A 20,662-nucleotide genomic window follows, 5' to 3' on the forward strand; every position below is an offset into this window, starting at 1 on the left:
ATACTGTCCTCAAATACGATGGATTCGTCATAACATCAGTGTCACAACCGTCCTGGGCATCATCAATAAATAATCGTTATGACCGAGCTAAAATATTTACACAAAAACTAATCCCTGGTAATTAATTGCTAATGTTTAACTTATAGCAAATTAACAAGAAAAGTACACAAATAACAGTTATTATTAAAGAAAAAATCGAACAAAAATACTTACTTTTGACTCTTTAAAAGCAATGCGGTCTACAGATCATGTTAATATAAAGCGCTGACTAAATGCAATGATGGAAACTTGTTCGAATAAGCATACTTTATCTTTCTTCCTTTGGACCGTATCTCAAAATCAGTATAGTTTAGCTGTAATGACTACTGTCACTACCGTACCCTGTCACAACTGTACCGAGGCTCCTGATTTTTATTTGCCAGTACCAAGTTTTCACAGATATTAGTTTCATCTACATTTTATTATAAAACCGTTTGTATGAATTTCGAATGCATGCTTCATGATTTTCAGGACATCCGTAGTATAAATAATTACGCATTTATGAAATCTTATAAAATTGCAGCATAAAAATATTTGCAGGAAAATTAATTTTTCTAAGATTCTTAAAAAAATGTTTTTTATGAAATAATAAGAGTGTATTTTGAAAGAACAATTTAATTATCGTTTTGCATTCTTGGATTAATGGCACGCGCTGATTTTTAATTTTTAATATGAGGCGTTTTTAGTTATTTTTCCTCGATGATTAACAATAATTAATACTTGAAAAAGGTATAAAATAAATATCATGTTTATTTCAGTTTGGCAACATTATTTAGTAAAAAACTCTTAATATCTTCACTTTCATCTCAGTTTGCTCTGGTTTTTGGGATGGTCCACTCTGGATATCAACTCCTCATATGTGGAATCAGTAAATAACACTCCAAATGTGACAAACAAATTTTATATTTAAAATATACTTTGTATAGAAAAAATTTCTTGAATTATATAAAAATATACCTTATTCTGTAAAATATTTTTCACAATAAATTCAAAAGTAACTTTGAACACAAGCCATTTGATTTGCAATTGACATTATCAAGTTTCCAAAGGAAGAACATCAACGTGTGGCAGAGCAAATTACTTCATTTAGTTTTACGTAGCTCGCAAATGATTAATTGCTTTTTGAGTAAAATTATTTTATATTATTTTATTTCATTTGGTTAAATTTTGTGATAGTCAGGCTGATGAAAACATGGATACAGCAACATGGATCTCCATCCTGGTCCCTCGGGTACGGAATACTTAAATTTCAGGCGCGCGTGGTATATTACCCGAGTGCTTTGTACAATTCGATTACACTGCATATAAAACTATAATGTATATTAGAAATTCATACGATGAGAATACCTGTTGAAAACAATGTAATTTGATGCAGCGGCATTTTACCTATGCTTTGTATTTCCATATTTATTAGAATCCACACAACGTTAATTGCAAAGTGGAAAGGTATTCCGGATTATATGTCGGCTGATATACATGGAATAAATCAATTATTTCAATTAGATCAGGAAGCTGATCAAAGAGTTTGGGTTTTAACATGTTTGGGTTTTAACAAAGGTTTATTACCAATTTGCGAACAGATATAGATTTAATTCTCAGTTTTAATGATGTAGATTATGTTTATTTTATAATACTAATTAATATAATAACACATCAAGATTTAGTGAAAGAAGATTTAGATTCTGAGATTAACATCATATTGCACTTGGGTGGGGTGTCCCAGAACTTAACGTCAAGCCAAAACTGGGTGTTTGTATTGACCTTAACTGACCTGAAAAAATACAACATAGAGCTTTGGTAAAATTATGACTATTTTTCGATTTCAAAAATTATGACTATTGACTATTTTTATTTTCCAAATTTCAAGAATTAAGACTTTTTTGTTGAAAATTTTTAAAAGAGGTCGACCTTAGAGGCTTTCGTATTAAAAATGTACTGTTAGCATAATCAGTCATGCAGGTAAATCGTTTTATTACCTCATTTGCCACTACTTTTGATATTTTTATTCAAAAATTCCTAGTTTTTATTTTAATATTTCTCTATATATATTCCTTTAATAATTTTTTTTTATATATAATATATGCTATATAATATTCCACTCATTTATATTTTTTCTATTTGTATTATAATCACAGTCTCGTATTTTAGCATTATTTTATATATTTTAGTAGATTAGTTTTGTTTAATCATCTTCTACCCAAGAACCTTTAAGAAGTCCTCAAGATGGAACGTAAATTGTTCCAAAATAATTTTTTTTAAAAAACTATTTCGCATAAGATTTTTTATCAGTAGTACGTAAACATCAAAACACAGTATACTGTTTTTGATCTATTATTTATAAAATAATATTAGTTAAAATTATTTCGCAACTTAATAAATTCTATAATATTCGTTCACACAGTGTATTATGTTAAACAACGTCTAAACAAATATTGTTTTTGCAACTTCACTCATCATGTAATTGTGTTTGAAGAACTTCAGGTAATTAAAATTAACATACATTCATTGACTGATGGTATTTTTTTATTTTTTGCTGGCGAAATGATCTCATTATTTGAACAGCTATAATATCTGTCTTGCCTAAAAAATATTTTCCATTTTAATAACTTCAAAGATTTATAGAAATTACGAATAATATAGTGATTTGTGATTTGTTTCATCATCATCATCAGGATAAAAATAACTAAATATAAAATATGAAAACTTTTTATAAATAAATATTCTGAAAGTACATTTAATTATATATGATAAACGAGCAAACTTTTGTTACAAAGTACCACTGTGTCAACTTTTTAAAGTTTTTATTGTAATAAAGTTTGAAATTGTTATAAAGGTTACAGAGCAAATTGTATATTTAAAGTGAAGAAAGTTCAAATAATCGCAGCAATTAAAGTTGATTTTAAAATTATTTTTTCTTATTTATTTATTTATATATATACTATATGACCCGATAGACGTTGTCTTGTACCCACGTCTACAATTTAAGTTCAAATTTATTTAATTTCCTGTCCTATACTTTTTAATATTCTATTCAATGTAGCATAAGATATATACGTATTGGAAACTGTAATTTTTTATTAGTATAGGAAATTCAAAAAATATAAATATAGTATGTACGGTAAAAGAACAATATCTTATAATTTATATATTATATAAAAGTCTAAAATTTTTATAATCGTGTACCCTATATTAGTTGCTTTCTGGCAATTACAGTTTCTAAATTATATTTTTCTTACTAATAATTTAATAAACATTATTACTTTAAAATCTTAGGTGAATTAATTTCTAAAATCTAGTTCATATGGCGCTGTTCAATTTATGATCATGAATTTGCTAAATATTTCATATCCAATGCCGAAGAAATGAATTTTCGGCACGTGAAACAAAATTCTAAATCATTTTTTCAATAATTAGAATTTTTTTTGTATAATTTAGTTAAGTAGAGCAAAATACATGCATAAGTTTAAAAAAATGATGTAAATGCAATTTTGGATGTGTTGTATTACTTATTAAACTAAAGTATATAATTTCATCTGCCAAACATATATTGTATCTTATATCGTTTTAATTTTCTTTCTTAATAATAATATTGTAGATATTACGTTTATCTTATTCATAATCATGAATATGAATATTATATTCTAATATTGTCTAGGCTCGCTTAAACTAAATTCAAACAAGTGAATCGACATTTTTGGGAAATGCGTTTTCATGTATCAATGTCAAACAATGATATGTTGTTTTTTACTATTTTTTTCATTTATTTCTACAATATTACAACATTTTTATAATCACATGCATCCTAAAAAAATTCCTTAACAAACTTTAGAAAGATTTATAAAATCGAATAATCGTTTAGGACGAGTATATTTACATTGATACATGTAAAGAATTACAGAAGAATTATATATATATATACGAGGTGTGTTCAAAAAGTACCCGGAATTACTAATAATTAAATTTCGCGGGTCTGGAGTGTCTGATTGTCAAAATTTTTTTTTTATTGTGTTGGTATACATGCCCCTAAAGTATGATGAAATTTTCAGCTATATTCACTGTTTACTTTGTCTGTGGTAGTCGCTAAGGTTCAACGTGTTTTTCTGAGCTCGGCGATTTTTACAATGGAAGAATTGAAAAGTCAAAGAATTTGTATTAAATTTTGCGTAAAAAATGAAATAAAGTGTTGCAAAGTGCAAAAATTCACCAGATATGGCTCCGTGTGACTTTTTCCTATTCCCAAAGTTGAAGAGACCCATGAAAGGACGGCGGTTTTCCTCGATTGAAGAAAATCGCTGAGAGTGCTCAAGGACATATCAAAAAGTGAATATCAAGGGTGCTTCGAAAATTGTAAAAAACGCTGGCATAAGGGTATTATATCTGGGGGGGACTACTTTGAAGGGGACCACATTAATGTAGACGAATAAATAAATATTTTTTTGAAAAAACGAAAATTCCGGGTACTTTTTGAACAGACCTCGTATATATGATTTAGTAGTTAATTTTGATGTTGAAATATATGAGTGAGTTCTTGAGGGCGATACATCAAACAAAGAAAAGCCAAAGATTTATAAAATAATCTTTATTTCCAAACGTTTCGACATTCAATTTAATGTCATCATCAGTGGATATTACGTTGGTTAGTTACATATAGAGAAGTGTACACAGCACTAGAGATTTGGCACTAACATTTATACAACTAACTTGTCAGCACTATGCATGTATCTATCATACATGCCTCGGTACTAGCAAAGTACAGAAGTCGTGGCAGAAATTACATAATTCTACTTACATTTTTGTTCAAAAAAACTATCATTTTTCTGTTTACATCATACAAAAAAATTATATAAAAAATGCATAGTGCTGACAAGTTAGTTGTATAAATGTTAGTGCCAAATCTCTAGTGCTGTGTACACTTCTCTATATGTAACTAACCAACGTAATATCTACTGATGATGACATTAAATTGAATGTCGAAACGTTTGGAAATAAAGATTATTTTATAAATCTTTGGCTTTTCTTTGTTTGATGTGTCGCCCTCAAGAACTCACTCATATATATATATATATATATATGTGTGTGTGTGTGTGTGTGTGTATATGTATGTGTGTGTTTGTAGAGAGTGCAATTTTCATCAGTTATTATTTGGTTCAACATCCCGCCCTAGAGAAAATCAGTTCTGATATTATGTGGTCCATGGTCATTTCTGTTTCATTAAATGAAATCATAACGCAAACTTAATACGTTCAATTTCCCGCTGAAGGTGACATGATTTAATGTTCATATAAAGTTCATGTAAGAGCACAGACGAGCTTTTAACATTTAATGTGTTTTCAAATAATGAATTAAGTTTTAAACCCGGCCACGGTATGACCTTTTAAGAATTGTCAAAAGGAAACTCAGTGCGATTATATAGAGCAAAGGTGAACATTTGCGATTCTACGTAACAAATTATTAACAGATATTTTATACCTGCTCCATTTTAATAAATAAAATGATAACGTGAAAATGAGATGAGCAAAGCAAAACAAACGTGCCAGGTCGGAGTAATATCTCTCGTAAGATTTAGTATCAATAATAAATGTTTACGATGTAATTACGAGATTACTTTATTTTTGCATTAACTTTAGTTCATAAAGTAGGAGTGCGAGGGGATTGTTCAGTTTGCATAATAACTGTATCTTGATTTCTCCATCATACATAAACTTCAAAACTTAAAAAAAAACTGGCACAAAACCTGAAAAAAAGCAAACAATTAAGATGCGCACCCTACTAAAACACGCTAAAATTATCACCAATATTTTATCCAACTTATTTCACTGTGTACGAATACAAAAGACCAAAAGACTTGAACTTAATTAAGTATCCATAATAATTCAATTTAGAATAAAGTCGATTATTAAGTTTCAAATATATTATAACAGAAAAGGATATATTACAAGTCGATTTTAGTAACCTCGTGATTAAATTTTAATATGCTGATATAATTATCAAAAATAGGATAAAAGAAATTTATATATGCAACAAAAAGAAAACTAACTAGTTGTGTATGGCATTGTGCCTTAAGGCAAATTGCTGGTACTTTCCGTACCATAATGAAATATTCGAAGAATAAAATTTAGTTTAAAAATAATTTTTTTTTGGAAATTTACAAAAAAATTGGAGCAAAAAAAATGTTTTTTTCCCAAAAACAATCGCTTCGTCAACACAAACAGAAAGTTTTTTTAATCATTCAAATCGGATGCTTAGTTCTTTAAAGAACTGCAAATTTTTGCATATTTAGCTCCGTATCTCCGAAATGGCTAGACCTGCCTTTGCCAAAATCTTCGACCCATCATTACGAGTTGAATGTTAATTGAATCATCCAAATCGGATGCTCCGTTCTCTCAGAAACTCGATTTCTATTTTCTGCAACTATTTTGAAACTATAAAGTCATAATGGCAAAGGCAGCAGTAAAGTGTATTCTACGCCTTATCAAAGAGTATTTTGGAAAGTGTGCGCCCCATAGTTTGGAAACCACGGGTATAAGTTGTTGAGCTAGTTTGACTTGATACTACTTCGTTTTTACCGTGTCTTTTCGGCAACCAAAAAATTGTTCTCAGCTCTTTCTGATAAATTTTATTATTACAATTTCTGTAATAGTTTGAATATTTTCTTGATGCGGCAACGCCGGATGAGGGCTATTTTCACATGGAAGCATATTGAGATCTCTATAATTCAAAGTGAAAACAGATGTCACTACTGCTTGACATCAGGCTCTTCAAATTGGGATCGAACCCGAGCCCTCTGATTCAGGTCAAGCCGCTCTAGCCGGGAGTGAGTCTTATAAATAATAAATATAATTTAAAAAACAAGGTACAATCTCGTTAAAACGATTATGTTAATTCTATTTATAGCATAATATTTCATTTTACTCCAATTTGTATCCCGCATAATACGCTTTGTTTCTATAATTCAAATTGAAAACAGATGTCACTACTGCTTGACATCAGGCTCTTCGAACCGGGATCGAACTCGGGACCTTTGATTCAGGTCTAGCCGCTCTAGTCACTTACCCGGGAGTGAGTCTTATAAATAATAAATATAATATACAAAACTAGCTGTAAGTGGAATTCTGTCTTAAGGCAATTAAGGCATCGTGCCTTAAGGCAAATTGCTGGAACTTCCCGTACCAAAAATTATTAATTTTTTAAAAACGATTAACATTTTTGAAAAAAATGAACTTTGAAAAAATAAGATTTTTGAGAAACTATATATATGGACAAAAAATTACTTTTTTTGAAAAAAAAAATTTTAAAAAAAAAATTTTTTTTTTCATTTTTTTTTTTGAAAAAAAAAATTTTTCTTTATTTTGACATATTGTGGAAGATCTGAACTTTTTTTTCAAAGCCATCGTACTGATTTAACTGCATAGGGACAAAATATAAAGCGCGTAAGCGCCGCGTCGCTGACTAACGCATAAGCATTGGTACGGAACCAAAGCATAGGAATGTTAACAAAATGTATACTTATTGTTAAAATCTCTATAAAATATCTGATGGTTTGATGTGCATATGTCTAATGATCATTTTTGACCGCCAAATGGCTATTTTTTTTACTTTTTCCTCCATATCTCCGAAATCGCTAGACCTACCTTTATGAAAATTTTATCGATTCTTCATCTTGTCAATACAAGTGAAATGTTTTTTGAATTATTTAAATCAGACGCTCCGTTCTCTTAAAAACTGAGTTACCGTTATCGGCACTTTTTGCCCCGTATCTTCGGAACGGCTAGACCTGCCTTCGCCAAAAACTAATCAGCACGTCTCCTTATCAATACGAATCGAATGTTTTTTGAATTATTCAAATCGGTTGATCCGTGTTCCCGAAATCGTCGACGAAAATTTGTATCCGCACATACATACACACACGTACATACATACACACACATACATCCATTTTTTCTAAGGTATGCCAAAATGTTCAGAAACCTTTGAAACGTAAAGATATATAAAAATTTTCATTTTCGATTTTTTTGCGATTACTATAACTTGCCCTACGGGAAGTTAACAAGGTACAATCCCGTTAAAACGATTATGTTAATACTATCCCGCATAATACGCTTTGTTTCAAACCACCATCCCGCATAATACGCCATTTTTGTCTCCGGAAAATCGGTCTAACTGAGTTTTACTAAACTTGTCCCAAATGTGCGAAACTATATCCTTGTCTATCACTTAGTTGTTCGTATCCGTCAGTCTATTTTCCACGGATTTGTGGATGGAACAAGGACGATCGTTGTGACCGAATACGGCAACGTTCGATCGGAGGCGTCGTCCTTGGCAGTGAGTCGACACATCCTTTGAATATGCATGACGTCACAGGACAAATGATTGATTGACAAAATCGCACGGGAGGAAATAGTATGCAAACATTCATGATGTATACACTTCATCCGTCCTGTGTACTCGAGGTACTCACGTACTCGTTATTATATCACATGGTACAGTAAGGTGTAAAGCAATTTTATGCGGATATTTTTTTTTATTATTTAGAATGACAAAAAATTATTACAGCACTTTTAAATACTTGTGTACACTGTAATTATTAGAAGAATGAAAAACGACAATAGACATATAAATAGAAAAATTTTCTTAAATGGTTGAGTAACTTGTACGAGCTGAATTTATTAATATGTTCTTAGCCTCGCAACTTACTGAATACTAAATTCTAAACTTAAAAATATGATATAAAAATTATTAAAACTGCCTGGAACGGAGAGTTTACAAATATACTAGAACAACTATAAAATTGGGAAAATTTCTATAATCCGTTTAATATGGATGGTAACAATAAGCTTTGTCCATTTCTTTGGAGAGGTAAATGGTTTTATAGTAAGGATAAATTGATAATAAAAATCTAAAAAGGGATGCGGCGTATTTACTTAAGGTACCCACTAGGCAACCAGGCAATCGAGTAATTTATGATAAATTGACCAATAAATGTCTAGTTGTAAAATTTTTCGGCAATCGAACAAAATTTAATTCGTTTTTTTTGAACATTAGAGAAAAATGTTTGTATATTTCGAACGTTTAATGAGAGAATATCGACTTTTGTTGCAAATTTTAGTTCGCTTTCATTTTATTTAAACATTGATTTTTTACATAAAAATTATATCAAAGGTTTTTATATAACATTAATGTTGTGCATTTGCAGCAGATGAATTCGGAATGAATTTTGTCGCGAATATATATGGAAAAATTATATAATTTGCACTTGCATCCTGTGCTCACTTAAACAAAATAATGATCATAAAATAATTAATAACGAAGACTATTTTCGAAAATAAATCAAAAAATTGTGATAATATATAAAAATAAAAAAAATAAACAAAAAAATAATTATTTTAATGCATATTAATTTGTAGTCTGATAATATCAGTTGAACATTTATGAAATAAAATTGTTGAAAAAATTAAGAGGAGCACAACAATTTTTTTTATTGCAAAAAAGTAGGTGGAAACAACTGGCTTATACAGTTCTGATTGCTGTTCAGAAACAATAAAAAATATGTAATATAATAATCAAATATTATTTGATGATCAATTATTAAAACAACTCATTCTGGTGGTAATAATAATATGAAAACAAATCGTTTTAAAATCAAAATTTTAGTTTAGCACTTTAATATTGTTGCATTCGATTCTATATTAATTTCGCTCCCAAAGCAATTTAATTTTATAAATAAAATCGTCACGCCTTCCCATAGAATTTATTAGCGCTACTCTATTACTGTATGTACTTTATCTAAATGTATATATATATATATATATATATATATATATATATATTTATTTAAATGTATATGTATGTATATACACATTTAATTAAATTTGCAACACATCAAGATAGCGAAAAATTTGCCCGTGTGTTCGTTGTTTTCTGTTAGCTACATCCTGCCGTACAATTACGTGTGACTAATAGATTCGCTATATCTATTATTAATATAATGAATTCGTGTAATTAAAGGTAGTTTTTTTATCATAAACAAAAAAATAACTAATACTTGCTATTTTGTTCATTATCTCATGAACACAAATGGGCATGTGAAATATGCAGGAAATATACAAAATATTATTTTAATATTAACCAAATAAATAAAATTAATTGGTGTAATGGAGTTGATGCGGTGAGGTATGAATTGGACGAATATATTGGTTAATTAAAATTCTTGAATTAATTTTGATTACTAGTTTATTTTTATAGAACTATTTAAAGCGGAATTTTACATGAATTAACAATTATAAATTTCTATCAATCGTATTCAGTAGGTTTGAATATCACCATGTATCATCAAGAGGGAGCGGGCTCCAAAAATCCTTAAAAAATCGATCACATGATTAATGGACGCTTCCTTAAGTGTTATTTTTATTTTAAACATTATAATACTAGAAATAATTTCTATAGCAAAACAACGTTTGCAGGGTCAGCTAGTATATATATATATATATATATATATATATATATATATATATATGCATGAATGTATGTCTGCATATAATAATAAAATAATTGGCCTCCACTTGGAAAGTATGTAATATATGTAAGCGCAACGTTGCGTTGTGCTAGTGAAATCTTAAATAAATGTATGAGCATATTTCCACTAATTGACTTCCTCGCTGAATGCTATATTAGTTTATTGCGGAAATTCATGACGACAGCTCATAAATAGCATTTTGCAACTGGAAATATGACTTTATAACTGGCTGATTTGTAATTTAACATGTCCGAATCGAAATCAAATCCGTGACGTGAGCCAGGGATCTACAACCTTAATCCAGACACGACCTGGTTTCATAATATTTGGGTCAATTATATCCAGATATAAATACGATGTGTGTGTATATTTAGCTTCGGTAATTAACATTTGGAAGCTATATACATAATTAATTATGGAAGCTATCTTCAGATGATAATTATCTGTTGAAAGAATAAAATGAGTAGCAATTGTATTTCTTCAATTTAATTGGATAGTTATTATATTATAATTTATTTTTTGTGCCTGAGACTTTCAGTTTTTTTCCACATTAGTTATAATTTCATATAATTTCTGATGACTTTATTGATTTTTCCTATTTTTTTCCACAACAACCCGTCTTTGATAGTATTACAATTTACTATTTTTCTAATTTACTTTTATAAAATTCTGCGACACAAATTATTTTGGTACAGTAATTTCCAACCACAATAAAATGATTTTAGGTCACTTTGCCAAGATATTTTACGCTAAATTTTAGATAAGCTATTGAGGAAATATTTAATTGTAATATGTAATTAATCAATACAAGAAACTAGATTTATGTTGCAAGTACTACTGCACGTCTCAAAAAATCTAAAATTCTCTTATTTGTAATATATTTTTCTATACTTGAATTCCATTGCTTATTTTTCTTATTATTTTGTTGAAAATTGAAGCAAAACGTTTTGCTTTAAATATTAGAAGACCACGAAATCTAAATATATTCTCGAAATCAACTCAATTCGAAAAAATTTGAAATGCAGATAAAACAAGGAGATGCTGGTACAATTTATTATATAATTCTGATAAAAAGTCAGAAAAAATTAATAAAAGATATTAAATATATTTATATAGAGTTTTAATCAAAGTCAAATCAAAGAATTAGAATGTGGATGTAAGAGATTTATTGGTTCAATTTTTAATTCACGTTGCCAAAAAGATCTATGTATTTTCAATTGGATACATACGTTTTTTCTATAATTAAAAGTAAAATGGACATCTCTGCTGCATGTTATTAAGTTATCCAGAACGTAGACTGGGACGCTTACTCACTGCACCAAAAATCACTCAGGAATAAATTTATTTCTAGAATAAATTTAGTAATTGTTTTATGTCATTTATGTGATATATGTTCTTTCAAGTGGTTTACCCATTGACTAGTCGTTAGAAGAGTGGTAAAGGATTTCAGGTTTGATACCCGCCTCGGGCAGCCTTACGTCAAGCAGTAGTGACATGAGTTTTCACTTGTAAATATAGATAGCACTGCTATCAATATTGCTATCATAGCAGTATGATTCCAAATAAAAATAGTAATTTCAAGTTATCAATAAAAAATCGTCACTGAATAGAAATTGTAATAATAAAATTTATCACATAGGATGAGGACAACTGTTGTGGTTGCCACCTATAAAAGCGACTTAGTTAATTGAGTCATCTTTATTTTAAATTAGTAACATCGACGTACCTTTAATTGGCGTAATATTTTAACTTTTTTGCAGTATTTTGATTCATATTAGCAATTAAAAATGAATCAAACTACGTCTTTATATCAGGTTGCACACAATGCGAATTCTGAACTAGGAAACTTGTGATTTTTATCCTTAAATATACATTAGAGTGGTCCTTAATATGGATGTTTTCGAGTTTCCTTGCTCCCAAGGGCTCAAAAGCTTCCAAATTGATAAAAAATATCTCTGAAACTGAAAGTTTTAGCTCTTAATATTAACTTTAAGATTGTCTGCACTTCAATTAAAGTTTCTTGGTTCTTCTTCCTAAGTAAATACTTATTTTATGAAATATATCAAAATTTTGTTATATTTTTTTTATTTGTGATCAAAATAAGCAAATACAATGTTATTCTTAAAATTGTGATTCACTTGTCACTAAGTTATAAAACAAGTGGAATTTTATTCTTGTTAATTTCATAAGAAATTTGTTTGGAGTGCGGACTATCTTAAAGTTAATATTGAGAGCTATAACTTTCAGAGAATTGTTTTTTATTAATTTGGAAGCATTTGAGCCCCTGGGAGCAAAGAAATTCTAAAACATCCATATTAAGGACCACCCTAATATACATATTTAAATATCAAATTGAGTTTAAGAAGCTTTTTACTATTTACTCCTTTACTATTCGAACTGTTCCGTTGCTCTCTTCCATAATATTTTCTATTTCCCCAGTTAGTTACATAAAACCCACATTTCTTCACCTTTGACATTTCATCCTGAATTCGGTTTAAACTACTGTATTAATTTATTATCCTGTATGCATATTAGCAGTGCTCTCGCAGATAGTTGCATTTTTTACATGGGTGCAATTATATACTTTGTTCATTAAAACTTTATGAATTCAAACATAGTTCATTTGAGTTGAGAATCATTTAACGCATGAAAAGTTTTAACTCTGTTCCAATGCTTATTTGCTGTTGTGTTTTGCATTTTCTTTTATTATGTCTGGACATATGTGAAAGTTAGCAAACTGTGTGCGATGCTCAGAGATTAATGTTTTTTTACATTTTCTACATTTAACAACTTCACAAAAATAATAGAGTTCAAGCACCCAGAATTGCTATAGAATTATTGCTGATGCGAATTTTATATAATATTATTAGGATTGTTGAAAGTGCAGTTGGCTCGTAGGCACATCCGTAGGTTGTGTAGGTTTACAATAGAGCTTTATATTATAAACTCTATTTTGAGAAGGATTATATACATTTAATAAAATCTCACTTGTAGGCGTTAAGTAGGTACATTAGGTTTTCAAACCCTGCTGAAAAGTCAACTTGATATAGTTATTCTATTTTAGTCTTTTCATTCCAGAAAATCTTAACTCAGCTTTGTACAACTTATTTTATGTTTCTTTATACTTAATTGCAAGGAGCGACATGGGCTATTTAAATTGCGTTATTAAACAACCTACGCGTTAGCTATTCAAAATTATGTTTCACTTCATATTTTTTTTATTTTTATTCGCTTTTATGTTATTCTAGATGGAATATTATTAGAATTTATATTGTATGAAATCAAAGGCATAACTTGAATTTTCAAGGGTTTCATTCTAGAAACAAAAACCAAATTATATTTATACTAATACAATTTCTAATAATACACATTAAAATATAGGAATTCAAAGAAATATCTAAGGAATATCATGTTTTTATGGTGTTGAAATAGAAATAAAAAATCGTTAGCCCATATCAATTAATTAAAACACTCTTAAAATTGTTTCTGATACTGACGATTTACATTAACGGTGTAGGTATGCGTTACGTGTAATTTTTTTCTATAAAAATGACAAATATTTCGATTTGTTAATAGAGCAAAATGTCTGCAATGCTTGCAAGAAATATAATTAAAGAATTCTACTTACACAAACGAAACAAAAAAAATTAAGAATATTTTTATTTCGATTCAGGCTCTGTTGAAAAAGTCCCCTAGTGGCGGACACCTAAGGTTATTTATAAATAAATTAAAAAATATTTTATGAAATGTTTATTAAATTATGATTTGAGTTAGATAACAAAGTAAGAAATCATACAAAATAACAATCTTTGCTAAAAAATAATTTGTATTATCAATCTTTTAATATCCATTTTATTTATTTTATTTTATCAATTAATACTATCAAACTTTGGTATCAAAAAATATGAGTTTAAACAATGGCACCTAGTACCGGACATTTCAAAATAACTTGCATTGATCACATATGTAGCTATCTCCACACTTTGGAATGTTTGCACATGTGTCTTTGACGTGTTGGCTGGGCCACACCGATGCTCTCAGCTGGAGCATTCATCATAAGATTTTCATTCATTGACTAGGAAATACGAAGAATGGGGGTATGTAGTGACCGTTAGCACTCATACAGAACAAAATTAAATAATTGGAATAAATTACGTAAATTCTCACGAGAAATATCAATATGTTTACTGTCCGGCATTAAGGGACGATTTAGTGTCCGGTGCTAAGGGACAGACATTTTCGTTCATTTGGTAGCACCTACAAAAATTGGTTAAATATCGTTAACACGATAGCAATCGTGTTAAATAGAGTGTCCGGTGCTTGGTGCCGTCTGGCGTTACGGGACTTCTCCCTACCTTTTTTAGTAGTATAAAGTAGTTTTCTGATTTTTAAAAATAAAGGTAATGATATATCGCATATAAATGTGCACCATTTTGTATCATTATCTTTTACTTTGTAGTGTTTTTTTTACGTAGAGCCAGAAACCGCATGTTTCTTGGCACTTTATCTATTTTACGCCACCCATACTTTCAGAATATCTACAAACCATATCCTTTTTTTCTTATACTGTTTTTCCTTTTTTTTCTTTTTCGTATTTTGTTTTTTTACTGTGGCCTGATGGTTAGAGGTGTGAATTTCAAATCAGAGGATTCAGATCATAACTTGCCTCGGACAGCCCGATGTCAAACAGTAGTGACCCTGGTTTTCTCGTAGAAATGTAGATAGCAATTTGTTTTTGAATGATAATAGCCCTCACCCCGGCGTTGCTGCCTCAATAAAAAAATCATCAATATTACAGAAATTGTATTACTAAAAATTAATCACACGGAAATAGGACAACCATTTGGGTTGCCATTTTTAAAGCCAAGTCGTTTAAGTAGTGTAAGGTAAAAATGACCAACAAGCTCCGTGAACTCTTAAGTTCTCAATGCACTGTAGTTTTAATTTTATTACTTTTTTCGGGAAAACCTTTTTCATGAAATTTAATTTTTATCAGTTATTTACAAATCAAAAACTGGCTGGATTTCTAGTCACGTTTAGTGTATCAATAGAAACCAGTTCTTCGTACTCGTATAACTTTCATTAAATGTGTGCGATACGCATGGAGAGTCAACTGTATCGCACACTGCGAAATAATTATAAGTTATAATTTTAAATAATTACCTACCTTTGTTATGATATTCGAGCGGATTGCAGATTTTTTGATCTCATTGCATATTAAGTCAGTCAGTAAGCATTCGATGTGAATAAACCTGTAGAAATAATAAAAACCATTGCTGGTAAATGATAATTTTCTTAGCCACTGTCATGATGATGTTTTTTTTTATCTGATATAACTCGATTCGAATCAGCCTCGACATGGTCTACTGATAATTCTTAGGATCTTAATAATGTTAAACATCTAGCAAGTTAGGTGAGAAGAACATTTTACGTGTGATTTCTTAATATTCGCTGTATGATATTAAATGCATTTCTATAACTAAAGACAAATATTCTGAGTAAAAACCAAACTAAACAAAAACCAACTACAAACATTGTTGTTATCCTTATCTACAATGCGGAGTGAGAAATAAAATATGAGATAGCAGTGCACATGGCGCATCCTGAGAAAAACACTACTTTCTTCACTATACTTCACTATTTTTAATAAAATATAATATGATGTGTAGAAAAGAATGTTTCTTTGAAAACAGAAGCATTTTTATAAATGAAATTTGGGAGTTGGCTATTTTGGGAGTTGGCTAATACAGTAAATATCGGCGTTAATTAGTAATTTAGTATACTTCTATAATAAAATTTATACCAAGTTCTGCAACACTGATGAATTTCTTATTGGTGCAACATATTTCCATCTATTTTTGCAAGTGAAAAACGATACCACTACTGCTTCAGGCTGTCCGAGGCGTGTATCGAACCTGACACTTTTGATTCAAAAGCCGAAAAAAAATAACAGAACTAGTGATGCAATGGCATCGTGCCTTAAGGCAAATTGTTAGAACTTCCCGTACAGTAACTTAAAAAATTTAAATGCTTTAACATTTTTTGCAAATTTAGAATTTTTTTTCAAAACAATTGCGCTGCAATTAAGACGAAATATTTACGTCACAGTTGAACATTATAAATCTTGGTATGGAACTCATAGAAATGTAAACAAAAATTTGTACATATTATTAAATTCTTTATAAAATATCTAATAATTTGATGTCTATTTGTCTAATGATTATTTTTGACCGCCATATCGTTTTTTACACATTTTTTATTTGATCTCCAAAACTGCTGGACCTGTTTTTCCAAAAATTCAACCAAATCTTCATTACGACAATACAAATAAAGTGTTTATTTGAATCATTCAAATCGAACGCTCCGTTCTCTCAAAATTACCATTCTTGGCACTTTTTACCCCGTATCTTTGAAACGACTAGACCTTTTTTGCCCAAAAGCTAATCAGCACGTCTTTCCATCAATACTAATCGAATTATTTTTAAATGATTCAAATTGAGTAATCCGTGCTCTCGAAATCGTGGACGAAAATTTGTATCCATACATACATACACACACATCAATTTTTTTCTAAAAATAAGCATGCTAAAATGTTCAGAAACCTTTGAAACGTTAAAAAGATATATAAAAATGTTTGTTTTCGATTTTTATATATCTTTTTAACGTTTCAAACCCTACGGAAAGTTATTAATCTTGGGCATAATTTTTACTATTAGTTGATGCTACATTTTTGATACCACCCATCGTGTTGGCGCCACGGGAAATCTTACATCAAATTGATACTTGTATATATCGGTATATTACTTTCTATCATCTATTGATGCTATAGAACAAACCCGTAAGTCGTTAATAAACACTCAAATCTTCTCCGAAATATAGTCGTGTTTTCGGTTGATATATATTGACATATTATTGGTTCGGTCTTACGCGTTTCGTGTCGTATACCTGGTTGTCTATTTGTATTTTAATACAACATACACATTCATATCTGTATATATATATATATATATATATATATATATATATGTTTGTGTATATATATTATTTTATCGTCTTATGAACGGTAGCAGCATCGCGCAGATAAGAAATGATATTTTGATAGCTCTTGAATACTTTACTCCCATATGTGCACAAATGTTTTCCAGCGGATACCGTTATTGACTTTAAAGCCATAAACCGATTTCTGCGCCGTTCGTCGATTCTGTTTTTTCATCTAATGAAAATATACGTGTTCGAGTGCTGCGTATTTGAATAACATTTTTGCTAATACTATTTTTATTTAACACTAAATTAATTGATATATACATGCAGGGCTGGTCCTGGGGTCCTCAGTGCCCGCATGCCATTTTTTTTCTAGCGCCCCTCCCTCCTCTTATCATTTTAAGTGTTTTAACAGTTTATTATTAAAATTAGAAAACATTTACGTTATTTTTTAAAAATGCTTTTCAATAATTCTGGATTTAGTACACAGATATAATCTAAAAGCGCATAAAATACAGAAGATATAGAAATATAAAATATAGAAGATCGAGGCGATTCGAGCGTGCTCATAATCAAATTATTGTGTCTTCTATCCAAATTTTTTAAATTTTCAATACAAAAATTGTTTAGGACATCCAAAAATTTTAGTATGTTTATTATTGCTTGCAAGAATATTTTTAAATTCTCATATTCTCTTAATAATTGATATCGTAAGGGCCGAACAGTATGTAGTCATCTTTAAAATCTCACAGTGTATCAGATGGTTGTTTTAAAGTATTTTAAAAATATTGTCGAAAGATTATTTCTTACATGACATTGAAAAAACTATATTATAAATTTCATATTCGAATCTCGTTTTGGGCGCCCCCTAAGGCGTGCGCCCGCATTTTTCGCAAGCATCGCATTCAAGGTAGGACCGGCCCTGTATACATATATCAGATATCAACGTCAAGCTGAAACGAGGTGACAGTATTAATTGTAACTATCATGAAAAATTAGAAAAATTATTTATTCCAAGCAGTTTGAAAGTTATGAGCTTTTAAGTACATCCTAGAGCTTTTGAACAAACTGAGATTATTTTTCAGTTATTGGGCAATTGTAACCCTAAAAAATATTTCTAGGGCCCAAAATAATGACAAAATTACTCAAGTTTTCTAAAATTATGACTATTTGTTGAATTATACATTTAAAGTTTGCAAAATTTAAGAAAAATTAAAATTTAAAAATGACATGATTTTTAGTAGTGCATTTTACTCATTGTCAGAATCAGTTGAAATGTTTGTTATATACGCAAACCTTAATGTTTATCAACATTTAACATTTTTAACTAAATGTGATTGAAATTCGTTAGCCGTTATCGAGTTATATTTAAATTTTAATTTTTTACTCGTTTTTCAGTAGAAATTTATCAAGCGTTTCACATGTAAACAGTTCTGATTTAGTGCGCCAACTTTTGATAAAACCATAGTATTTTTTTTTAAAAGGAGGGCCTCTCAAAGCCGACCTATTTTTAGATTTATTTAGATTTTAAATTCAGCAAAAAGTCTTACTTCTTGAAAACTTGGGCAATTGTGGTATTATTTTTTACTGGGGTTTACGGTTATAGTTCCAAAGTTTAAATGAACAATATAATAGAAATTAACCACAATAACCGAAAAATTATCACAATTTTACAAAAATTCCAGATTTCACTTAAAAGCTATTTCCAAACAGCGTGAGATTTTTTTCCATTTTTTTTTTCAGAACAGTTAAGGTCGTCAATACTATCACCCTGTTTCGGCTTGACGCTAAGATCTGGGACACCCCGTATATAATATTATAGAATATCAAATAATCTCATTTGTGTAAATATTTCTTCGTCAAATCAAATAAAAACATGTACCCTTTTGCGAAAATCTGTATCAATATTTAATGACAGGCTTATTTGTGAACTTGTTATTTCAATAAAAAATTGAAAACTAATGTAAACATATCTGAAGGCACAAAAGTTTGCCGCCTGTTACGAACTTCATCATTTATAAGGTCCTTTCTGAAAAGTTTTCCCAGCGCTGTGGCTAAGTTTGATTTATATTGAGAGCTTAAAGCTCTATGTACACACTCGGGGAGATGCGCCCGCAAAAGCACAACTTTCAAGTTCGCACTCTTAACAGCGGATTAGAAGTAACGGACTTGAGTTGGAGCTTTACAGCGCGAAATGGTATCTGTGATTATACGCTGCTCTTTGCATTATTTTTATTCATATTTTTGCATTTAAATATTTATTTAGTTAAAAATTATATATGCTTGATAGCTTTTTTAATTTATTGAAAATTGTAACTTGTAAGTAAAGTGAACATTCTTGTTTAACTAAAGTTAATTAGTTTCAATACAGTTCTGTAATTAAGTCTGGAAAGTTCTTATATTCAAAGGTTATGTGAATGTGACTAGATTTAGTGTATTTATCGAGAAATTCATTTTTAACATTTACATGTAATAAGTAGCAATTTATATGTTATATCATACCATTTATTTTATATAAGGCTATGTATTTGATATGCAATGGAATTTAACAAGAGTTGTAAGAGAAGCCGTTTGCTTTATGTGCTTTTGTGGACTTATGTAGATATTTGCAAGATGTTTTCCAGTGAATTATTATTGAATTTTCACAATAAAGGTTTTATATCGTTTAATAAATCGTTTAATTTAATTTTGGTATGTTTCAATTCAGTCTTCTTTAATAACTCGTAGAAATAGGGATATGAAAATAAAATTTTGTTGAAGAAATTTTGCTCGAGTTTGGTCGAAATTGTTGAATTTGGGAGTGTGAATTGTTTTTACAGTTTTTATAATCTTTTTTTTAAATTTATAAAAAATAATAGATTCTAAAACATATTTTACATTACTTTCGAGGTTTTTTAACAAATATGGTGACAAATTTATCTCAGTGCGATATTTTGTCCTATTAACAGTTTTATGATTTTGAAGTTTTTTGCTCTAATGAGGTATATAGGATAGTTAAGAATGAAGAAAGTGGTATTTTAGCAACCAAATTTATGATTTTAAATTACACCATCAAGTTTAGTTCCGATTGAGATTAACAGTTTAAATATATATATATAATATATATATATATATATATATATATATATA

Source organism: Ctenocephalides felis, unplaced genomic scaffold (assembly GCF_003426905.1).
Source record: "Ctenocephalides felis isolate EL2017-DRISC unplaced genomic scaffold, ASM342690v1 CF-g0.4_SCAFFOLD_01886, whole genome shotgun sequence".
NCBI classification, from domain to species: domain Eukaryota; kingdom Metazoa; phylum Arthropoda; class Insecta; order Siphonaptera; family Pulicidae; genus Ctenocephalides; species Ctenocephalides felis.